This window comes from Octodon degus, unplaced genomic scaffold (assembly GCF_000260255.1).
Source record: "Octodon degus isolate 3935 unplaced genomic scaffold, OctDeg1.0 scaffold00227, whole genome shotgun sequence".
Classification (NCBI taxonomy): domain Eukaryota; kingdom Metazoa; phylum Chordata; class Mammalia; order Rodentia; family Octodontidae; genus Octodon; species Octodon degus.
In genome coordinates, this window is record NW_004524803.1 from 1,021,946 (window position 1) to 1,028,306 (window position 6,361).

General features: G+C 35.0%; 1 protein-coding gene and 1 non-coding gene across 2 annotated transcripts in view; both read left to right on the plus strand.

The window, feature by feature from the left end:
* The window catches only part of Slc10a7 (solute carrier family 10 member 7), a 321,845-nt gene that overhangs the window by 138,654 nt on the left and 176,830 nt on the right, over positions 1–6,361 (plus strand). The gene's annotated exons all lie outside the window — the stretch shown is intronic.
* Positions 1,742–1,848, plus strand: LOC111813817. The gene has a single exon (XR_002818975.1). It is a non-coding gene; the product is annotated as a U6 spliceosomal RNA (small nuclear RNA).

Genomic DNA, 6,361 nt, shown 5'->3' on the forward strand with positions numbered 1-6,361 from the left:
AGAGAGAGAGAACAATGATAGTACATAACCTATAGCGATGTGGGGAGGATTGAATTCAATTAGATAGATAGATAGATAGATAGATAGATAGATAGATAGATAGATAGATAGATAGTACATGGATGATACGATAGAAAAAGATGTGAGCCAACAGTTAAACTATGTTTAAATTGGTTCAAGCTCTTTTATAAGTTAGTGCTGTATGTAACTATAGACATCATAAAATTAAGAAATGGGTTACTTCTCTAAGGTTTATGGGTTGTAAACTATACTGTTTCAATTCTGTGAGTATCATGAGTATCAGTGGTTATTCTTTCTTACATACATAGTAGAATATGAAAAGGCTATTTATTTTAGATTACCTTAAAAATTTAAGTGAAAGGCTTTGATCAGAAGAATTTCTTGAGAAAGAACTCTGAGGGCATCTGTGTTGATTTTCAGGCACCTGGGTATACCAAATAAAGTACTGTACATATTTATAGCTACTTTAATAATGTCCCAGGTCTAATTAAAGCAGTGTTTTTAAGAACTCATTGTTACAGAAAACTTTTTTAATGTAGCTCGACTAGTAATAACTAATGACAGATGAATTCAATTTACATAAATTTCAGAGCAGAATATTTTAAAGTCATGCCACAAAGGATTGCTGTAAGTTAAGAAGTTAATGTCATTATCTCTTCCTCTCATTTAAATTGTTCAGTTTACAATAATTGTGGAGCATAATGAGTGATTTGAGATTTCCTTCTTGATGAGGTTTTAATAAAATTTGATAGCCAACTACACCCTGAACAGCTAAAGTGCCATATAGATAGATGATAGATAGATAGATATTCCTTTTCTATGTAAAACCATGTACTTCAAGTTCAGCCGCCTTGCATGTTGCCTTCTCTTTATTTTTTAGCTTTGTCAAGTTCTTAAAAATTTCCAGTTGAAAAGCTTCTTCAGTTTCATAAGATTTAACTACATACATTCATACATTTAACCGCTACATTCAAAAAAAATTCTAAAATGAAAGTTCTTGATTTCTTTTAGAACCTAAGCATTTTGGTTTGGAGAATAAAACCAGTGTCTTATGTCTCAAAGCATTACAGGTTAAAGCTTAAAAGGAAAACAGAACTTTTTTTCTTCATAGACTTCTCAGCTTGTTTTATTTTTGGTAATTGCTAATCTTAAAGGGAAAGCCTAATAAGTGAAAAAGTTGCCCATACTAATTGTGTTTCTAATAACTATGTTATATAGCATTGGAGCAATTCATAGTAACATTAATTAAGAGTTTCTGAATAGTTGGAGAGAGTTATGAAGTTATAGTTATAAATTGTCTTTGTGAATATGTAATATCCAGTCTAAAAAAAAAAGTCATCCTTCACTCTCTAAAGCTCTTTATCTAAAGTGTAAAGAAATGGGGTTTATTTCCACATAATTGTTCTTTTTTAGAAAAATAAAATTTCTAGAACTACAGCAGCCTCTTCTAAGATGAAGAATCTTTCTATGCATGATCAACAGTTCAGAAGAACCCGATGCCTTGAACAAAGTATTTTCTTCCCTCTCTCAGTTGTTCTGTTTTCCTTGTTTTGGCTAGTTCCTCATCACTATCCAGACTTAGGGTAAGAGTTAACTGATGTTTTCCCAGTTACTGAAAGAAAAGAAATCCCCAAAGTAGTGCTGTGTTCTAAAAACTTGTGATGTATGTTTATCTCCTTTAATTCTGTCTTATTCAAACATATACTCAGCAACATCTAGAGTGCTTGCTTTGGCAGTACATATACTAGAATTGGAATGATACAGGGAAGATTAGCATGGCCCCTGCGCAAGGATGACACACAAGGTCATGAAGCTTTCCATATTTTTTCAATGAGAAGAAAGATTTGTACTCATAGTGTTTGGACAGGATATCATGTCTGCATCTTGTTCTATGAATAACTACTACCAAGACAACAATATGCAATGTATTAATTATTGTAACTGACCTACCGTCCCTTTTTTAAACTTGTTCAATTTTTTTTTTTTTTTTTTTTTTTTTGGCAGAACCAGGGATCGAACTCAGGCCCTTGCCCTTGCCCTTGCCAGGGAAGCACTTATTCCACTGAGCCATCTCCGCAGCCCCTCTCATTGCTATTTGTTTCTCAATAAAATTAATAAAAAAAAAAAAAGAAAGAAAAAACAACATTTAGAACATAGGAATGGAAGGACATTAAATTTATTGTTCGTTGATTGCTGAGCAGTGCTGCCTTTTAAAACTTAGAGCAAGAATCTCAGTGCTGGGGCTGGGGAGATGGCTCAGTGGAATAAGTGCTTCCCTGGCAAGCGCAAGGGCCTGAGTTCAATTCCTGGCTCTGCCAAAAAAAAAAAAAAAAAAAAAAAGAAAAAGAAAAAATCTCAATGTTAAGATCATGAGAGCACTTATTAGGTAAGAGTAATTGTTAATTTGGCTTTTCTTTCACTTGCAGTTACAGAGAGTTATTTTGAGGATTATGTAGTTTTTAAAATTTTTTTAAAATTTGAACCAATCAAAATTATTGCCTTGGAATGTTTTCCTTCCCCCTCAAATGTTCTTGGCTTCTTTATAAAACAGGATTTATTTTCATTACACTTGCCAGAACAAACAAGCAAGTTTTTGATCTTTTTTTCTTTTAATGTATTTGGTATAGGGTCTCCCTACACAGTTCAGACTCACAGTGGTCTTCCTGTTTCACCTCCGCCCCCCAGCACTGGGATTATAGGTGTGTATCACCAGGCCTGGTTGCAGTGGCCTGCTCAGAACAACTGGAGGCAGGGCCAGTGTGGAATGTGGTGCTGGGATCGAGCCTCAGTCCCTGAGCTTACCTAATCAGGCACTTAGTCCACTGAGTTATCCGCTGGCCAGCAGCTTCTTTTTAACTAGCATTTGGTAACTCCTTATAGAATCCTATTTCAAGTTTTTCCTTGTACTGCTAAGGATTCAACAAAACCAGGAATATTGAATGGACCTTCTTGATCTTTTATCCTGTGAACTATGCTCAGGTAAAAAAGCTTTATAAAATGGAACCCGTCATCATGCTGTACATTTCATTTGATCACTTGGGGTAAGTGAATGTCATAAAAACTGGTCTTTTTAGAACAGAATACTTTTCCTTAAAAAAAAACATACTATTTGTTCAGTTAGCAGTGTAGCACAATATAGAACAATCAGAAAACTAACATGCACTGAACTCAGAGTCCATTAGATTCATACTTTTAGATTCTGAAGCAAAGACCTAGTACATAAATATATGAAAAAATAAGTAATGATAAGAAATTTAAAGAGGAGGAAATAAAAGAACTGCCTTCATTGCAGCGTTTCCAGCATCCCAACCTGTATGGCTTTTGCCTTATCAACATACAGTTTATTGAATAATACCCACTTTTTAAATTCAGATTTATTTCAAGGTAAAACATCAACTCTGTAAAGAAACAAAGCTATCTGATCATAAATGGTAAATTAAATCAGCTCATTATTTTTGTAGCTGAACTCTGTGGCTGAATGCCTTCTGGAGGGAAGGAGGAAAGTGGCATCAGCTATTCCACATCAAGAACTTTCCATCTGCACTCTGAGGGATTGAACATCATCGGAGTGGACAATAAGTTTAATCGCTCATTCTTTGCCCATGTGTCTTTTAATCATTTTGTTCTGACTTACAATTTGAACAGCCCTGGTCTCTGTGTTTGGTTCTCAATTGGTGATTTTAAACCATATTGGAAAGGCAAATGAGGAGACTCTCAGAATCAACAACTTTGGTAATCAGAACATGTTTGTGTTTCTTTCACTATTTTTAGATAGTCGAGAAAAGCAGGACCTTTGTGTGTCACAGTGCCAAACATGTTTGTGGAGTTAAAAATAAAAACCCTGTGATTGCTGCACGTGGATTTGTTTTAAAACAGACTCTTATCTAAAATACAGTCATTGTAAGTTAAAAATAGTCTTGTTACTTAATAAAAATGTATAGAATCTTTACCTACTCCATTTTAACAGCATAATGCTCTTTGCTCTCTGACAGGACTTGTATAGCAAGTAAATGCATTAGTCACAGTGACCATTTTTCTTGCAAATTTGTGACATAGATTTAATTATAGGAATGACCAGCAACTTACAAATCTAATTTTGGTGGAGGCTGAGGCAAATTTTTTTTTTAATTTTAATAATGATGGATTTTTTTAAAGCAATGATTTCATTACTATTTAAAGAAATCTACTGGTGTAGAACTAGCCAATTGACTAGAGTTATTTTATTACCCTTTAACAAATGCCATGTACTTTCATTTTGATTTTTATTAATTTTTAAAATGTCATCATTCTTAAGCTGGAAAATATTTGCTTCTATACCCCTTTGGGTAAAAACAAATAAATATAAATTATTCTGGGACAAGATGTTTGTAAAGGGCTTCATAAGAAATGTGATCCTAACAGTTGTTAAAGCCAAGATTGAATTCCCTCGATCTGAGTCCAACCTATCACAGAATTGCTGGTTTTATGGCCTTTAATAGGAAATGCTCACTACTAACTTACCATAATAAAGTAGCAGATAGTTCTTATTTCTTTGCTTCCATTTCTCCAAGCCAAAAATTTAACATAATTATTTATTGGGCTCATATTTCTGAAATAGTGTAATAAGCTAAACAGTGAAGGTTTTACCTTCATTACATTATAGATTCCTAATGTGAGAAAATTAAATCCCAGTTGGGTGTGTTTGAAATGCATGGAGAAAGTATTACATCTTTGGTTAGAACTTCTCAAAAGTTCCTTTTCATTTTTATTAGACCTCATTGACTCAGAGTTTTGATTGATAGCTTAAAATTTAAAGTCAAATTTCTTTTTTTTTTTTTTTAAATGTATTTGGTACAGGATCTTACTATGCAGCTTGTATTTGTAGTGATCCTCCTGTTTTCAACCTCCCCAGTGCTGGGATTACAGGCATGTACCACCACACCTGGTCTCAGTGGCAGCTCAGTGTGCCTGGTGGTGGGCCCCTGCGCACCATGTGGTGCCCAGGATTGGACCCAGGTCCCTGTGCTTGCCTAAGCAGGCACTTAGTCTGCTGAGCTATCTCGCTGGCCCTTCATATTTCTTGAGGTATAGTTACCCACTTTGGATGTTTGGTTCTGTGAGCTTTGACAAACATATAGGCATGTATCAGCTGTCTCAGTCAAGAGAGAGGATTTCCATCCCCACCAAGTTCATTTTTGGCCTTCGTAGTCAGTCCCCTGCCCCAGCCCCCAGCCTGCAGCCACTGAATTTTTTATCTGTCTCTATCCTTTTGTCTTTTTTGAGACAGCCATATGATTGGAACTATTTAATACATACCTTTTGAGTCTGGCTTCTATCTCGTAGCATTTGCTTTTGTCATTCTTCTCATGCTGTATGCAGTAACTGATTTCTTTTTATTGTTAGGTAATATTGCATTGTTTACTAATGTACCAGTTGATGGACTTGGCTTGTGCTGTATCTTGGTTGTTACACGTCATCCAAAGGCCCGTGTGTTAAAGGCCTGGTCCATGGAGTGGCACATTGGAAGTACAGTACTCTGGACCTTTAGGAGAAAGGGCCTCATCTGAAACCTTGGGTCACTGGGAGTGTCCCTCAAAGGAGACAATGGGACCCAGCCCTTTCCTTTTTCTTTTTTTGCTTCCTGACCATGAAGTGAGCAGTATTCTTTACTGACAGCTCCTGTTGTTCCTGTCTGATCAGAAACCTAAAGATAATTGGTCCTACCAAAGGTGGATTGTACATAGGATCCCTCAAACAATAAGCCAAAAATAAACTCTGCTTCTTTATAAGCTGGCTTATTTTTTGTTACAGTGTTGGAAAGCCAACACAGTTCATTTTCTATATTTAATGATTATAAATACATTTTTATGAATATTTATACTTAGGTTTTTATATGATTCTGCTTCTGCTGGGCAAATCCCTAGAAATGGATTGCTGAGTCATGTGCAGATAAATATTTCACATCAGTGAGAAACTATCAAACTATTTTCCACAGTGGTTGCACCACTTTTATATTTCCAGGAGGGCTGTATAAGGAATCCAGTTGCTCTACATTCTAGTCAGCTCTTGGCATTAGCAATATTTTTTATTTTGAAGTGTTTGATAGGTATATAGTTGTGTGGCATAATAGTTGTAATTTGATTTCCATAATGGCTATCAATGTTGAGCATTTTTATGTGTTTATTTGCTATTTGTATACAGTCTTTGGTGGAGTATCTGTTCAAGTTTCTTCCCCATTTTTTTTTTTATTGACATCAGTTATTTTTATTTTAAAGAAAGAAAAAAAATAAAAACAGTGGTACAAAATCTCAAAACAAGATTTTAGGAGAGTAACAATGGTTAGTACATTGTGTGTTGTTAT